The sequence below is a fragment of the Sus scrofa genome, chromosome 8 (assembly GCF_000003025.6).
Source record: "Sus scrofa isolate TJ Tabasco breed Duroc chromosome 8, Sscrofa11.1, whole genome shotgun sequence".
NCBI lineage: Eukaryota > Metazoa > Chordata > Mammalia > Artiodactyla > Suidae > Sus > Sus scrofa.
In genome coordinates this window covers 87,910,640-87,929,268 of record NC_010450.4, presented here as the reverse complement: position 1 = coordinate 87,929,268, position 18,629 = coordinate 87,910,640, and the positions used below count along the sequence as shown (strand labels likewise).

The 18,629-nt window shown below is 42.1% G+C and overlaps 1 long non-coding RNA gene across 2 annotated transcripts in view; it reads right to left on the bottom strand.

Annotated features, from left to right (window-relative positions):
• LOC110262015 overlaps positions 1–16,453 on the bottom strand; it is a 38,308-nt gene extending 21,855 nt beyond the window's left edge. For both annotated transcript variants that reach the window (XR_002346497.1, XR_002346498.1), the window contains exons 1-2: positions 16,063–16,453; positions 14,437–14,570 (exon numbers count right to left, since the gene is read on the bottom strand). This is a non-coding gene — a long non-coding RNA (uncharacterized LOC110262015). The remainder of the gene's footprint in view (positions 1–14,436; positions 14,571–16,062) is intronic.

Genomic DNA, 18,629 nt, shown 5'->3' with positions numbered 1-18,629 from the left:
ATGTTGTAAAAGCACAGTTGACATAAACTTGTTCCGCCACACTTGTCTAACACTAGACTAAACAAATGAATTTTAGAACCACTTTTGTTCCAGATTCAATGATGACTAGATTCATGGTGACTGAATTTTGCAATCACCTGGCAGCCAGAAGACAGCCTTTCAAGACCAAGAGCTACATAGCGATTTCAACAGACAAAAGGGGAAAAGGAACTCCTATTTATCGAGTGCCAGTATGTCACGCCAAGGATTTTACATTTGTTAATTCTCTCGGCGAAGTAGGTACCATTTCCCCCGTTTTCCAGATAAGGAAACTGGAGCTCAGCCCCGTTATATAACTTCTCCAAAGATCAGCCAGCCAGCTCGTGTCAGAGGCAGCACGACACAGGTAGACACCACTGGCTCCAACACTGTAGAAAGGAATCATCTCCATAAATCCTTGTCCTCTCTTTACGGTATCCTTTCAAACCCCTTGCTTAAATACTAATTAAACTTTGAGTTCCCGTTGTGGTGCAGTGGAAACAAATCCGACCAGAACCGTGAAATTGCAGGTTTGATACCCGGCCTTGCTCAGTGGATTAACAATTAGGCGTTGCCGTGAGCTGTGGTGTAGGTCACAGATGCAGCTCGGATCCTGCGTTGCTGTGGCTGTGGTGTAGGCCGGCAGCCGTAGCTCAAATTGGACCCCTAGCCTGGGAACCTCCATGTGCTGCAGGTGTGGCCCTAAAAAGCAAAAAAAAAAAAAAAAAAAAAAACTAATTACAGGTTATCAGGCATATCCTGTGTATCAGGATCCATGCTAAGCAAACTTTCACTTACTTCCCACCTTCCACGGAAGTCCTATGATTACTCCAGTTTACAGAGGAGGAAAAAGGCCTTGAGGAGTTAATAGCCTGCTTCATGTCACTTATCCTGGAGGTGGAGCCAGGTGATTTCAGAGTGTACAATCTTAAACACTAGGCTAGGCTTTCTCCCAGATAGAGGTATGAGCATGGAAAGTAAACCTACTAATCTTTCTATGGCAATGTGCTAAACCAGAAAGACCTGTGGACTGGGGACCTCTGTTTTGGGGGGATTTTGTTTTGTTTTCTTTTTTCTTGCTTTTTAGCGCCAAACCCGCAGCGTAAGGAGGTTCCCAGGTTAGGGGCTGAATCAGAGCTCCAGCTCCAGCCACAGCCACAGCAACATGGAATTTAAGCCACGTCCATGACCTACACCACAGCTCATGACGACACACTGGATCCTTAACCCACTGAGCGAGGCCAGGGATTGAACCTGTATCCTCAGGGATCCTAGTCAGTTATGTTAACCCCTGAGCCACAAAGGGAACTCCTGGGAACCTTTGATTTGGGTTCTAATCCTGGTTCTCTCATACTGCGAAGTTAAGCAGATTTATCACTCTAGGGCTTAGTTTCCTTATCTGTAAACTAGAGAGGTTGAACTTGGGTTAATTCCAGGGCTGGAATTCCATTATTTACAGCATATCAGTATAAGTGATATAAGCAAATAAGCAGAGGAATTTCATTTGGCCATAGATACTCTTCCTCATCAAAGGGACCACCTAAGACTTGTGAGGCAGTTTGTTAACATTTACTTGAGCTAAAAACTTGCTTTAAAATTCATATTTTGGAGAATTCCATTTGTGACAGAAATCTGACGTGATTCTGATCAGGATATGATTTTGATCCCTGGCCTCGATCAATGGGTCGGGAATCTGGCGTTGCTGTGAGCTATGGTGTATATAGGCCATAGACGAGGCTCGGATCCTGTGTTGCTGTGGCTGTGGGGTAGGCCAGCAACTGCAGCCCTGATTGGACCCTAGCCTGGAAACCTCCATAGCCTGGGAACCTTCACATAAATGGAATGCTAATTCTTTTTTTTTTCTTTTTTTTTTTTTCGCTTTTTAGGGCCACATATGGAGGAGGTAATAGTCTGGCATTGCTGTGGCTGTGGTGTAGGCCAGGAGCTGGAACTCAGATTGAAACCCTAGCCTGGGAACCTCCATATGCCACATGTGCAACCTTTAAAAAAAAGAAAAAGAAAAGCTGCATGTACCCCAATGTCCATTGCAGCACTATTTACAATAACTAAGACATGGACGCAACCTAAATGTCCATCAAGAGAGCAAAGGATAAAGAAAATGTGATACCTATATAAATGGAGTATTACTCAACCATAAAAAAGGATGAAATAATGCCATTTACAGCAACACGGATGGACCTAGAAACTATCATACTAAGTGAAGTTAGACTGTGAAAGACAAACATCATATGCTATCACCTATATGTGGAATCTAAAAACAAAATAAATAAATAAAAGGAGTTCCCGTTGTGGCTCAGCAGAAATTAATCTGACTAGTATCCATAAGGACACTGGATCAATCCCTGGCCTTGTTCCCTGGGTTAAGGATCCGGCGTTGCCTTGAGCTGTGGTGTATGTAGGCTGCAGATGTGCCTCGGATCTGGCATTGCTGTGGCTGTGGTTTAGACTGGCAACTACAGCTTCGACTGGACCCCCACCTAGCCTGGGAATCTCCATATGCTGCGGGTGTGGCCCTAAAAATGCAAAAAAAAAATGAAAATGAAAAAATAATTTTTAAAAAAGTATGCAAATGAACTTATTTGCAGAACAGAAATAGACTGACAGACTTTGAAAAACTTATGGTAACCAAAGCAGATAGGTGAGAAAGCAGGACTGAGAGTTTGGGATTGGCATATGCACACTGAACTATATGAACAATTGGCCAAGGGGGACCTGCTGTATAGACAAAGAACTCTGCCCAGTATTCAGTGATAATCTATGTGGGAAAAGAACCTGAGAGAGAATGGACATGTGTACATGTATGACTGGGTCACTTTGTTGTACAGCAGAAATTATCACAGCCTTACAAATTAAGTTTACTTCAATAAAACTTAAAAAAAGAAGTCGAGGTACCTACATAAATAGAATATTGCTCAGACACAAAAAAAGAATGAAATAATGCTATTTACAGCAACATGGATGGACCTAGAGATTATCACATGAAGTGAGGTAAGCTAGATAGAAATATATGAAATCAGAGTCCCCATCATGGCTCAGTGGTTATGAACCTGACTGGTATCCATGAGAACTCGGGTTCAATCCCTGGCCTCGCTCAGGTTAAGGATCTGGTATGACTGTAGCTATGGTATAGGCCAGCAGCTACAGCTCTGATTGGACCCCTAGCCTGGGAATCTCCATATGCTGTGGGTGCAGCCCTAAAAAGACAAAAAGAAAAAGAAAAAGAAATATATGAAATTACTTTTATGTGGAATCTCAAAAAAAAAAAAAAAAAAGATACAAATGAGTTTATTTCCAAAACAGAAACTCACAGATAGCAAAAACAAACATATGGTTACTGAAGGGAAGGGGGGAGATAAATTGGGAGGCTGGGATTAACATGTGAATACCACTGTATATAATACAGATAACCAGCAAGGACCTATGTATAGCACAGGGAATTCTCAATATTCTGTAATAACCTGTATGGGAAAGGAATCTGAAAAAGAATGGACATATGTACATGGATAACTGATTCACTTTGCTGCACAACTGAAACTAACACAACATTGTAAATCAACCATACCCTAATAAAATTTAATAGTAAATAAATAAATAAATCTGCTCTGTATCTGAAAAAACAAAAATTTGAAAACCGATAGAAAAAGAAAAAAAAGGACAAGGACTACAAAGAAACAATCCAAGAGTGAACTGAAAAGATGGATTTTGAGGATCAACCATCTAAACTCAGATGTGTCCTGAGGGGGTTGGGTGGGGTGGGCAGGGCAAGGGAGAGGAAGAGAAAGTCACAGCAAGGCTGTAAAATGGTTCCTAACAGAGAGCTCCAAACCCTGATAGTTCCTCTTGAGGATATTCCCGTGGGAATTCATGTTGTAATTCGCTAATGTCCCTGTTGCCAATTTTAACCACTAAACATCACGGAAATCTGCTAAGGAAATGTTTTCGCTGCTTCCCAAACGGACTGACAAACAGCAGGCCCCCTCTGACACATTTGGAGGAGTCATCAGAGCACTTTCTGGTGAAGTGACACAGTTCCCGGGACACTGCAAAAGAATAAGAACAAGGCCTCCCCCAACAGATCAAGGCAAATGCCAGGAAACAGAGCCAGAGAACTCAGCAAGCAGATTTTTTCTTAATTGAAAATTGTGTGTGAGATCATTGTAAGCTTACAGGCAGTTGTAAACCAGAGAGATCCTGTGTAGCCTTTACCCAGTTCCCATGTGTTAACAACTTGGAAAACTATATTCAGTATCACCACCAGGACAGTGACAAGGATACAGTCAATCATCACTGACATGAGAATAGCTCCGTCACCACAAAGGCCCTTCACGGTGGCCTTTTATAGCCAAGTCTACCTCCCTCTATCCTGGCAACCATTGTTCTATTCTCCTTTTCTATACATTTGTCAGTACAGGATGTTACATCAATGGAATTATACAGTATATAACCCTTTGGGATTTAATTCTCTAGAGATTGAGCCAGTTGTTACATTAACAGTTCTCTTTCAACTGCTAAACAGTGCTCCATGGTGTGGTTGTTATCACTGTTAAACCATTTACCTGTTGGAGGACATGTGGGTTGTTTCCTGGTTTGGGCTATTACTAATGAAGCTGCTAGAAACATTCACATACAGATTTTTGTACACAAGTCTTCATTTCTCTGGGATAAACGCCCAGGAGTGCAACTGCTGGGTTGTGTAGTAGTTACATGTTTAAATTTTGTTTGGTTTTGTTTTATGGCCGCACCCATGACATATGAAAGTTCTTGGGGCAGGGATTGAATCTAAGCCAAAGCTTTGACCTATGCAGCACCTGTAGCTACACCAGATACTTTAACCCACTGAGCCAGGCTAGGGATCGAACCTGCACCTCTGCAGCAATCCAAGCCACAGCAGACGGATTCTTAAATCACTGCGTCACAGTGGGAACTCCACATGTCTAATTTTGTAAGAAACTGCCAAAATGAATGAAGTTCCTGTTGTGGCTCAGGGGGTTAAGAACCCAACTAGTGTCCCTGAGGATTCGGATTTGATCTCCGGCCTCACTCAGTGAGTTAAGGATCCGCATTACCGCAAGCTATTGTGTAGGTCACAGAGGCAGCTTGGATCTGGCATTGCTAAGGCTATGGCATAGGCCAGCAGCTGTAGCTCTGATTTGACTCCTAACCCAGGAACTTCCCTATGCCACAGGAAAAGCCTTAAAAAGAAAGAAAAATTCCCAGCAACAATGTGTGAGAGATCCAGTTTCTCCCCATTCGTGACATTTAGTGTTGCCACTTTTTAAAAACAATTCTGATAGGCATGTGATGAGATCTACTTGAGATTTTAATTTGCATTTCCCTGGTAGTTAATGCTTTCAATCATCTTTTCAAATATGCAGTTGCCATCTGTATCTTTCCTTTGGTGAAACATCTCTTCATATTTTTGCCCATGTTCTAATTGGATTGTTTGAAAGTTTTCTTTAACCATTGAACTTTGAGAGTTCTTTGTGTGTTCTAGATACTAGTCCTTGATAGGATATATGGCTTGCAAATATTTTGTCCCATCTTGAGCACCCCAGGTCTCCACATTTCTATTTGGCACCAGTGAACAGAGGCTAAGTTTCAGTGACAATATTAAGTAACAATTGCCATTGGTACAGGTCACCCTGGGTACTTTTAGAACAACCCAGTCAAGAAAGAAAAATCATAAATCAAGAAAGTAGAATGGAAGCAACTGCATTAGCACAAAATACAAAGAGCTGTCCAAGATACATTAAGTAATCAAAGCAAGGTGCAAAGTAATGTGTACAAAATGCTTCTGTATATGTATTTGCTTAGACATGTGTGGAGTATCTAGAGGGAAAACAGAAGAAATTATAACAGAGATTATCTCCAGGGAGGGGCACTGCACATGTGAGTGAGGGAACAGTAGAGCGAGAGAGACTGATTTTTCGCTGTATACTCTTTCAAGTTTTAAAGAATCATATGAATGTATAAGCCATTCAAAAAATAAACCTTGGGAGTTCCCACTGTGGTTCAGTGGTAACAAACCCGACTAGTACCCTGAGGATATGGGTTCAATCCCTGGCCTTGCTCAATGGGTCAGGGATCCAGCGTTGCCACGAGCTGTGGTGTAAGGTGGCAGATGAGGCTCAGATTCTGCGTTGCTGTGGCTGTGGGTTCAGGATGGAAGCTACAGCTCGGATTGGACCCTAGCTTGGGGACTTCCATATGCCACTGGTGCAGACTTAAAAAAAAAAAAAAAAAAAAAAAAAGGCAATCCTGCCCAAATTGATCTATAGATTCAACATGTGTCTCCTATCAAAATCCTAGCTGGCTTTATAGCAGAAATTGTTGACTTAAAAATGCACATAGCAATTCAAGGGAACTAGAATAGCCAATACAATCTTAAAAAGAAGAACAAACTTAAAGGATTCATAATCTCCAATTTCAAAACTTACCACAAAGCTACTATAATGGAGACAGTTTGGTACTAGCATAATGATAGAAATATAAATCAAAGGAATAGAATTGAGAGTTCAGAAATAAAACCAAGTGATTTTCAACAAGAGTGCCAAGACCCTTAAAACTGGAACCTTACCTATCACCATATATGAAAATTAACTCAAAATGGATTATAGATCTAAATATAAGATTACAAAGCACTAAGAAGAAAACACAGGAATAAATGTTTGCAACCCTGAGTTACACAATGGGTTCTGAGACACGACACTAATTGTCCAAGCCACAAAAAAAAATGGAAATTTTAAACTTTTGTGTTTTAAATTGTACCATCTAGAAACTGAAAGATAGCCCACAGAATAGGAGACAATATGTGCACATTGTATATCTGATAAGGACCTTCTATCTAGAATATATGCAATACAACTCAATAATAAAAAGATGAAAGTTCCCTTTGGCACAGCAGGTTAAAGATCACGTGTTGTCACTGCAGTGGTTCAGATCACTGCTGTGGCACAGGTGCAATCCCTGGCCAGAACTTCTATAAGCCACAGGTATAGAAAAAAAAAAATAATAAGATGAATAATTCAATTTTTTAAATGGGCAAAAAAATCTGAATAGACATTTCTCCAAACGTCATTTAATCATTAGGTAAATGCAATCAAAAGCACAATGAGATACTATTTTGCACCTACTAGCTAGGACGGACTATAAACAAAGAGTAACAAGTGCTGGTGAGTATGGAGACCCCTGGGAATCCTCCTACATTGCAGAAGGGAATATAAAATGGTGCAGTTGCTTTGGAAAACAGTCTGACAGTCCCTTAAAAGGCTAAACACAAGATTACCAGATGACCCAGCAATTCCAGCCTTAAGTTGATATCCAAGAGAAATGAAATCATATAATCCACACAAAAAATTATCCACAAATATTCATAGCAGCCTTATTTATCATAGCCCAAATGTTGAAAACATATATGCCAACTGACTACTAGATAAGTAACATGTGGTATATTCTGTGTGAAATAGAATATTATTTGGTCATGAAATGGTATGAAATGCTGACTCAGGCTGTAACATCAATGAATCTTGGAAACATGCTATGTGAAAAAAGCCGGCCACAAAAGAACACCTATTATGACTCTGCTTATGAAAATGTTTATAACAGGTAAATCTATAGAGACAGTAAGGGAGGAGAATTTGCCACCAAAGATTATGTCTCTTTGGCATATTAATTGTATCAGAACTGCTTATTTTATGGGAAACAGCAGCCTGGGGATATACTCTGAACACCAAGTGGGGAGTTGCCCTTTTGTAAGAAACATTTACATTTGTAAGGGAAATCTCCATTTGTAAGGGGATCTCCTGCCCTGTACCAGAAAGAGGATTAACCAAATCTCTACAAACTCTTACCAATGGAGAAGACAATGACTTAAACCTGCATCACACTCACGCTTACTTACTGTGCTTTTCCTGGTAACCTTCTATAACTCACTCTTCCCACCCTCACAGTCCTCTTTTGCCCTTAGCTGAATATTCAGTTTTTTTCTGGCTCTCTCTCATGTATACGTAACATTAAGTTTTGTTTCTTTGTTTTTTGTTTTTTTGGTCTTTTTAGGGCCACACCTGTGGTATATATAAGTTCCCAGGCTAGGGGGCTGATCAGTGCTGTAGCTGCTGGCCTACACAGCAGCCACAGCAACGCTGAATCAAGCCAGGTCTGAAATCTACACCACAGCTCACATCAATGCCAGATCCTTAACCCACTGAGAGAGGCCAAAGATGGAACCTGCGTCCTCATGGATACTAGTTGGATTTGTATCTGGTGCACAACAACGGGAACTCCTGAATTTATTTCTTTTTGGCCAAGCCCTCGGCATAGGGAAGTTCCCAGGCCAAGGATCAAACCTGTGCCACAGTAGTGACAATGCCAGATCTTTAACCAACTGAGCCACACAAAGAACTCCTGTTTTCCCTGGAATAAAGGATATCAAACTCATTACTAAATGGCTTTGGTCATTTTGACAGAAGATAGTTAAGATAGATTAAGTGTGCTACAAAGTATGATTTACAACCTGAAATTTGTTATGTCTTCACCACTGAAGGATTTATATTCATTGTCTACATATCCATGTTAGAATATAAGATCCACAAAGGCAGGAATCTTGGTTTACTGATATATCTAAACAGTGCCTAGTGTATAGGAGACATTCAAATATTTGTTCCAAGTACAAACGAAAGAAATATCTGTAACCCAGCAGGGTCCTGTAAGGGCTCCTAGGCACACAAGACTTTTTGTGTCCTCCATTTCTTGTTTTTAGGGAATAAGCTTCAGCCTCCATGACCTTCCCTGAGTTTCAAAGGGCAGTTGCTAATCAGGGAAGGGAAGGGGTGCAGAAACCAGGGAGAAACAGACAAGAGATAGTAGTATCTCCTTTTGGCAGGGTCCTGGTTCCTCCCCAAGAAATGTACATAACAATATCCACTGAGCCCTTCTGCAGAACTAACCCCCCCACAGCAGAACTATTCACAATAGCCATGACACAGAAACAACCAAAGGTCCATCAACAGATGAATGGATTAAGAAGATGTGGTATAGGAGTTCCCCTCACGGCACAGTGGTTAACGAATCCAACTAGGAACCATGAGGTTGCGGGTTCGGTCCCTGCCCTTGCTCAGTGGGTTAAGGACCGGCGTTGCCATGAGTTGTGGTGTAGGTTGCAGACGTGGCTCGTGGCTCGGATCCTGCGTTGCTGTGGCTCTGGCGTAGGCTGGTGGCTGCAGCTCCGATTCGACCCCTAGCCTGAGAACCTCCATATGCCGTGGGAGCGGCCCAAGAAATAGCAAAAAAAGACAAAAAAAAAAAAAAAAAGTAGATGTGGTATATATACAAAATGGAATACTATTCAGCCATAAAAAGAACAGAATGATGCCATTTGCAGCAACATGGGTGGAACTAGAAACTCTCATACTAAGTGAGGAAAGTCAGAGAAAGACAAATACCATATGATATCACTTATATCTGGAATCTAATATATGGCACAAATGAACCCATCTACAGAAAAGAAACAAGCTCATGGACCTAGAGAACAGACCCGTGGTTGCAAAGGGGAAGGGAGTTGGATGGACTGGAAGCTTGGGATTAGTAGATGCAAACTATTGCATTGGGAGTAGATAAGCATGAAGTCCTGCTGTATAGTACCAGGAACTACATCTAGTCATTTATGATGGAACATAATGGAAGAAAATGTGAGGAAAAGAATGTGTGCATGTGTATATATATATATGTATAACTGGGTCACTTTGCTGTACAGCAGAAATTGACAGAACACTGTAAATCAAAAATAATAAAAAATAATACAATATTTTTTAAAAAAGAACTAAAAGATGCAACAAATATAAGAACTACTTGATGAAGCATTCTTCATTCCAGGAAGAAGGAAGACCACCAAAACCAGTCCTGGGGCCACTAAATACCAGCTTTGAGAAAAAATGCAAGCTTGCCTCTACCCTGATCCTTACCTATGGCCCTATTTTCCACTTCCCAAACTATAAAGCCACCTCTTAATCTCTTCCCAGGAGGGCACAGTCTTTAAGGCATTAGCCTGCTGTGGGCCCCTTTGCCTGAATAGCAATAAAGCTGTCTTTTTCTCCTTCCTCCAAAACTCTAACTCTGTGTTTCTGTTTGGCAGCAGTGGACAGAGGCCAAGCTTCAGCAACAGTTCCATGGTGGTCTAGTGGTTAGGACTCAATGCTTTCACTGCTGTGGCCCAGGTTCAATCCCTGGTCTGGGAGCAGAGATCCCACATCAAGCTACCGCATACCAGCCAAAAACAAAAACAAAACAAAAAATAAATGAGATAGGAAAAAGTGTTTTTAAATCATTATTATGTCAGTCCCAATAGCAAGATTTAATAGCAGATTACAATAGAGAACTGTAAGTTCCTATGTCCACCTCTTTCTCTACTATATTTATCATGACATAATTTAAGCTTGAATCACTTATCACATGCCTATTTCAGATATGAAAGTTGTATTCTTGGAGTTCCCGTTGTGGCTCAGCAGAAATGAATCTGACAGGAATCATGAGGTTGCGGGTTCAATCCCTGGCCTCGCTCATTGGGTTAAGAATCTGGCATTGCCATGAGCTGTGGTGTAGGTCACAGAGGTGGCTCGGATCCCGTGTTGCTGTAGCTGTGGTGTAGGCTGGCAGCTGTAGCTCCAATCTGACCCCTAGCCTGGGAACCTCCATATGCCATGGGTACAGCCCTAAAAAGTAAAAGAGAAAAAGAAAAGTTGTATTCTTTGGTTCTTAAAGACACAATGCTAGTTGCCAATCTTTTTTCAAGTGCTCTGGCTTTCTTGAAGGCAATGTGCTCATTTCTTATCTTCTTTGTGGACAGGTGTGGTCAGATGAATAGCAAGATATATTTGGAAAAGTCCTTCTAGAAAACCTTTGAAAGGGGAATAGCTGATGTGGTCCCTTGTTTTCCTTCTGTTTCCTGCCAGAATGCAGACATGATAGTTCTAACAGCCCTGTCTCATAAAATGAGATAAATTTAAGGATGGAGTCCATGCTCAGTGGATGACAGAGCAGAAAGGTACAAGGAGTCAGACTTGCTGATGGTGTGGAGAATGGCACCAGCCCTGGACTGCCAGCCTCCACACCGTTTTACATATGGAAAAAATAAAGCTCTTGTTTAAGCCACTGTCATTTCAGGTTTCTTATCAGCTAAATATAATTCCCAAGAGATAAACTATATTAATTGCCATTTTTTGTAAAGATTTGAGGATTTAAATGATACAATAAGTGTTATTTTAAAATAATGAGAAATCTTTTGCTTTTTGTACTTATCTTGTAAAGACTAAGCTATATGGAGCTCTACTGCAGTGCAGTGGGATCTGGCATTGTCACTGCAGCAGCTTGGGCCTCTGCTATGGCGTGTGTTCGACTCCTGGTCTAAACATTCTCATACCACAGGTGTGGTCACATACATAAATAATAAGATATACTTTTTATTCTGAGTTAATTATTGCAGGAGAGCAAAATTTGCCATCCCAAAATGCACCTCTTTGACATGAGAATTGATTTAGGCTGTTTTGTTTTGTTTTTTCTCTTTTAGACAGGCTTGTAGCATGTATAAGTTCCCAGGCCAGGGTTCAAACCCACTCCACAGCAACAACCTGAACCACGGCAGTGACAACGTCAAGTCCTTAATGCCCTGCACCACCAGGGAACTCCAAGCTGGTCATTTTTAAGCAACAGAAGTCTTTGCTTTTACCTCTCCCTTGGCTGTCTCAAGAAGTTAGAAAAGGTTTCTATTAGAATAGAGGCCAGCCAGAGATATTTGCAAAGAACATGAACTGGGTGTGGTGGGTGGAGGACACTCCAGGCAGGGCCTAGAGGACAGAATCCACTCTGTGTCCCACTGTTTCTGCCCGCCCAGCAAACTTTTATTTACCAAACATTTGCTTTTCCATTTCCATGTAAATCACCTTTCTCCCCTTTGAAGTCTCAAACTGGCAAAATCCTGCTTTTGTCTTTAGCTGAAGATAGTATTTGAGGTGAGGGTTCATGCCATTTTGGCAAGTGGCTCAGTTTTCCTGGGTTCTTTCATGTATATGCTATTAAATTTTTGCTTGATTTCCTCCTGTTAAACTGTCTTATGTCAATTTAATTCTTAGATCAGCCAGCAGAAGCTAGAAGGGTAGAAGAAATTTTCTTCTTCCCTGATATGGCTATGTTTTCATTTTAACCATGAAAAAGTATATTTGGTCCATGGAGAGGAAGCAGGGAATAATAATAATTTCATTTGGCATCACTGGACCTGAACTTCCATGAATAAGACCATGAAATATCTGTAGATAATATTATGACTCAGGAATAAAGAAAATGTCATGACCAAGGAAATCTGATGGTTCTTTTTTTCTTTTTAGGGCTGCACGGGAAGCATATGGAAGTTTCCAGGCTAGGAGTCGAATTGGAGCTGCAGCTGCCACCTAACCCTAAGCCAAAGCCACAGCAACGTCAGATCCTTAATCCACTGAGCAAGGCCAAGGATCGAACGACATCCTCATGGATACTAGTCAGGTTTGTTATTGCTGAGACACTATGGGAACTCCTGATGGTTTTTTTTTTTTTTTTTTTTTTTTTTTGAGCCCATGTGGAAATTAGTCTAATAAAAGATTAAAATTAACTTCTCTTCATCATGGACTACTGCAAGAATCTAAGTGTCCATTACTGTGTCAAAGAAAACCAGGTAAGGTTTTTTAATTTGCTTTTATATTTGTACCTGTGTAAGTCTATAGAAGTGGACACCAAGAAGTGATTAACTATGAACACTGAAGCCAACTGCTTCTACAGTTTATGGTCTACATTATCATGACTTACTGTTTCTTGGTGTTCACTAGCAAAACTTGACTATTCCAGGAGATCCCGTTGTGGCGCAGCGGAAACGAATCTGACTAGTATCCATGAGGACGCAAGTTCGATCCCTGGCCTCGTTCAGTGGGTTAAGGACCCAGCGTTGCTGTGAGCTGTGGTGTAGATCACAGACACGGCTCAGATTCTGTATTGCTGTGGCTGTGGCATAGGCCGGCAGCTGTAGCTTCGATTCAACCCCTAGCCTGGGAACCCCCATGTGCCGTGGCTGCAGCCCTGAAAAAAAAAAATTTACTATTCCAGGAGACTCTTGCCCAGACAAATATCTTTATTGCTCATTTAGGAACTTGTTTGAAAGGTCATCAACTTTTTAATGAACAGTATAAACAGTTTTCGTACCAACACTCTTTGCACTCCTGGCCTCATATATCTTGCCTTGCTGTTTCTTCCAATCCTAAATTACTATTATATCACAATTCATACCAAATCCCTTCATTGATAGACCTATCTTAAACCAAATGTCAAAATCTCAGTAAAATCAGGGCTTGTCCTTCCCTTTTGAGACATGAACCAAGCTCTCTTGTGGTAACTCCTTCGTTCAACGGTGAGCAATAAATTCAGTTTTATCTCATTGGTGATATTGGGAACTAGCTCTTGATACACACAAAAGATATGTCAGAGCAAGAGCTATGAAACTGGGGAAATAGGCTGGAGGAGGCTGAAAGAGCTTCGTTCCTTTATTTTTTTATGGCCACACCTGCAGCATTAGAGGTTCCCAGGCTAGGGGTAGAATTGGAGCTACAGCTGCCAACCTATGCCAGAGCGACAGCAACGAGGAATCCAAGCCACCTCTGTGACATACACCACAGCTCACAGCAACGCTGGAGCAAGGCCAGGGATCGAACCCACATCCTTGTGGATACTAGTCAAGTTCAAACTTGCTGAGCCACAAGGGGAACAACAGAGAAGCCATTTTAGCCTCAGCCACTTTGTGATCTAAGCCTGCAGCAATGCTTGCCCTTGGAGAGGAATTAATTCTCAGGAATTAATGATCTTAAGGGAACACAGTATTATAGGAAGAGAGAAAGGGCAGCCAAAATATAATGCAGCCCCAAAGCAGAGTCCTGGCTCTTCCTCAAGGGAAACACATACTAATATATCTCTGAGTTCTGCAGGAGCCAAGGCCCCCACCCAGGTGGAAGACAGAAGGATGATGTTGATTCTCCTGACTTCAAGCAACAAAAGTTGAGACTCTGTGGACCTCGGCCCCAATTCTTTGCCGAATTCTCCTCAGTTCAGGCCCCTTCATGAATATGCACGTACCCTCAGCTGAAAACTTCCCCAATTTTGCTGCTCAGGGTAACACTACTTTGGGAAAGATCCCTGGTGGTCTCCTTAACTTGCTACGAGGAATAACAAATCCTTCCTTCTCCCAGTCTTTGGCTAGGTTGTGTCTTAGCTCAACCCCCACGGAGGTGAACCCAGTTTTTGAACCCAGGTTTTGGGTCACAGGACCGTAGGTGAGTGCAGTTCTGAGAGCTTGGTAAGACTGTTGGGGAGTGCCCCAGTCAAACTCACCCCTCAGAGTAGTCTACTGTGCTCATCTGTGGCTGGAAGCCCTTTGTGAGAAGCGAGGCCCCGGCTCCACAGCGGTGATGGGTGCAGTTCCAGCGAGAGCCCTGTTCTCCCGGTTCAGGATGCCTGATGATCCCCTGGAAAAGACACATGGAAGAGTGTTACCTTCTGAGAAAAAGGATTTTTTTTTTCTTTTTTTTTTCTTTTAGGGCCACATGTGCATCATATGGAAGTTCCCAGGCTAGGGGTTGAATCCAAGCTGCAGCTGCTGGCCTACACCACAGCCACAGCAACACAGGATCCGAGCCATGTCTGTGACCTACAGCACAGCTCAACGTCAGATCCTTAACCCACTGAGCAAGGCCACGGATCAAACACACAACCTCATGGATGCCAGTCGGATTTCTTACCCCTGAGTCATAACAGGAACTCTGAAAAAGGACATAATACATGAAAAAAAACTCCTACAGAATCTAACAAATTTTCGAATGAATGTCTTTCATGACTATAAACATACGGTCAAAGCATTTGGGATTTTTCTGCATTTTTACATACACTAAAGGCAATTTCATTTCAGTTTATTAAGAACAGAAGAGTAGGGTGTTCCCATTGTGGTGTAGTGGAAACAAATCCGACAAGTAACCATGAGGACCCAGGTTCGATCCCTGGCCTTGCTCAGTGGGCTAAGGATCTGGTGTTGCCATGAGCTATGGTGTAGGTCGCAGACACGACTCAGATCTGGCATTGCTGTGGCTGTGGTATAGACCAGCAGCTGCAGGTCCAGTTCGACCCCTAGTCTGGAACCTTCACGTGCCACAGGTACAGCCCTAAAAAGAAAAAGGAAAAGAAAAAATACACTGAAGAATAAAGTGATAGAATTAGAGTGTTCATTACTTTGTTTTGTTTTGATTACTTATCAACTGATACACCATTGGTCTGTACAGTGCTGTGAACTGAATATGTTCCCTCTCACCCCAAATTCATAGTTTGAAGCCCTAACCCCTAATATGACTATATTTGGAGAAAAGGCCTTCAAGAAGTTAATAAAGATTAAATGAGATCATAAGGGTAGGGCCCTAATCCAATAGGATTGCTGGTATTATAAGAAGAGGAAGAGGTTCCCTTGTGGTTCAGAAGGTTAAGGATCTGGCATTGTCACTGCAGCAGCTTAGGTCACTGCTGTAGCACATGTTCCATCCCTGGTCTGGGAACTTCCATGTGCCATGGCCTTGGCCAAGAAAAAGAAGAGGAAGAGAGCGATTTCCTTTCCCCTCAAGTCCACATATGTGTAGGTATCTGTATGTGTGCAGGGATAGGTATGGATATACCTTCACTTAAGACAGCTGAAGTTAGGCATTAATGGATAAAGGAACTAGTGGAACTGCTTTGAAAATAGCAGTGCTAAGCAGAAAGTCTCAACAGGGGAAAAACTACAACTTCTATGATAAAGTTCTTTTTCAGCTGCAGAAATTCCTAGGCCAGGGATCAAACATGAGCCACAGCAGTGACAATGCCGGATCCTTAATCCACTGAGCCAACTGGGGAATTCCTACAACATCTCTGTTTCCTGACTCCTCCTCAATTTAGATTTTGAGGTTGCTCCAATCTTCAGAGAAAAAGAAAGCTCACCTCATTCTTTAGCCTATTGTTCTTTCATTGGTCTCCTGCCTGCCAGGCCCTGGGACCACTGCCATCTGGTTTCCACCACCGCCACCACCACGCCGCCGATGTGCAGCTGTTCACACAAAGAGCACTTCTCTTTGTCAAATCCAGAGGATTCACTGGCTGCCTCGACCTCTTGGGAGCATTCATCACCGTCCCACTCTTCCAGAAACTTGTCTCTTATTTCCCAGATACCAATCTCTCGGTTCTTCTCTCAAGTCTTTTTCCCTTCCAATGATCCTGAAAGGCGTGTGTTTCACAGGGATTTCATCCTGAATACTTTTCTCTCACTTAAAAGGCTTTTCGTGAGTGACCTCATCATCCACGGCTTCAACTAGTAGACTCTCAATAGTGTGTGGCCCTGACCCTGCCATGAACTCCAGGCCCTTAATTTTATTTGCCTACAAAGTGACTCCACCTGGGTGTTCCCGGGACCCATCTCAGTTAAATGCTCTGCTCTTAACTCAGTGCCCTCCCCGACAAAGGCATCTCCACCTGTTTTCCTTGTTTGGTACCATTATCAACCTGTCACTTAACTCATTTCTAGAAGCTGGACTCTCCTCCCTTGCCCCCTGGATTGATCTATTTAATTTTTGCGGGTGGGGGGGGCGGGGGTGGTAGGCCCGAACCTGTGGTATAATGGAAGGTCCAAGGCCAAGGGTCAAATCAGAGCCGCAGCCACCAGCCGATGCCACGCAGGATCTGAGCCTCGTCTTCGACCTACACCACAGCTCTCGGCAACACACACCAGATCCTTAAAGCCAGGGATCAAACCCTTATCCTAAGCAATGTGGCCTGCTGGGCCACAATGGGAACTCCCCGCCCCCTGGATTTTATCTCTGGCTCAACCCTGTGGTTCCGTCTCCTTCATAGTCCACCATCCCTGCTGCTGGTTTAATTGTTTGGGAGGTCATGTTGAGGGAGGAACAAGGATGTGCATTAGAATCACCTGAGTGGTTTTCTTTGCCGATAAGCATGCCCTACCCTGCCCCTCCCTCCTCCAGAGAGTCTGACCTGCCTGGAACTCTTCCTCACCAGCACTGTTCTTATTCTTTCCTGGTCTTCCATCCATCCTCCACACTGCTGACAGGGAATCTTTCCAAAATGCCACCCTCAAAGTACAACCTACCTGGCTTTCCAAGGTTTCCCAGGACCTCCAGGATAAAGTCCAAACTCCTCTGAAAACCCTTGACGATTGGTTCTTGCCCACAGCTTCCACCTCACCTCCTGCCCCGCCCTTTCAGACACCGGGTACTCAAGGCTTATTAAAGTGTGGTACTCACTGTTCCTGAAACACCCCTACTGTCATTCCCTTGCTGTTTGTTTTCTTTCTGCCTGGAAATCACTTTGTTCAAAAAACCTCTCCTGACTTCTCCAGGCAGTCAGGGACTTCCTCTTCTGTGTTTCCACAGAAGCTCGTTCATATCATGATTCTGTATTTTTTATCAGATGATTGTAAGTATTTGTGTTTATACGATGTCTCATCCACTAGACTGAGCAGACTTTGTTCAGTTCATTTTCATGTGCCCTAACGAAGAGCCTTAATATGTGCTCAACAAACGCTTACTGAGTGAGTTGTTTTTTTTTTTCCCCACTGTACAGCAAGGGAATCAAGTTATCCTTACATGTATACATTACAATTACATTTTTTCCCCACCCTTTGTTCTGTTGCAACATGAGTATCTAGACAAAGTTCTCAATGCTACTCAGCTGAGTTTTTGAAGTGAATAAAGTTTTAATTTATATTTTTCTGATTGCTTAAAGTATACTGCATTTAATATATAACAAAAATAATACTACTGACCTGTTTTCAGAACAGCATGCACTTCGAATCCCGTTTAATAATGGCAGTTTAGCAGTTCCCTGGTGGCCTATCGGTTTAGGATTGGGCATTGTCACTGCTGTGTCACAGGTTTGATCCCTGGGCAGGGAACTTCCGAATGCCTCAGGTGTGGCCAAAAAAAAAAAAAAAAAAAAAAAGAAATCATGAGGTCGCAGGTCCTGGCATATATATGATGACAGTTTAAGTATTTTATGGAATGGATCGGCAGCTGGGATATGCTTTATAGCACAGGGAACTAAATGTTCTGTGATAACCTATATGGGAAAAGAATTTGAAAAAGAATGACTATGTGTATATGTATAACTAAATCACTCTTTTGTACAGCAGAAATCATCACATCATTGTAAATCAACTATACTTCAATAAAACTTTTAAAAAATAAAAAATGACAGTTTATATTCGAATAGTACTTTCAGCACTTTATTTTGAATATATCCAAACATATGGAAAAGAAAAACAATTGTAAGTGAACTCCTATAGACCCTGGATTCTAATTCAAAATTTTGATATATTTGCAAAATGCTTTTTATTGACAAATTTTCTCATTGCCTTTTATTTCACCTAATGACTAAGGTATGATTCTACCTGTTTTTATAGATAAGGAAACAGAAGATTTACTAATTTGCCAAGAAGCCTGTCTCCCAGGAGTTAGGATCAACTTGAGCCAGCTGACGCCTCCACACCCTCTGGG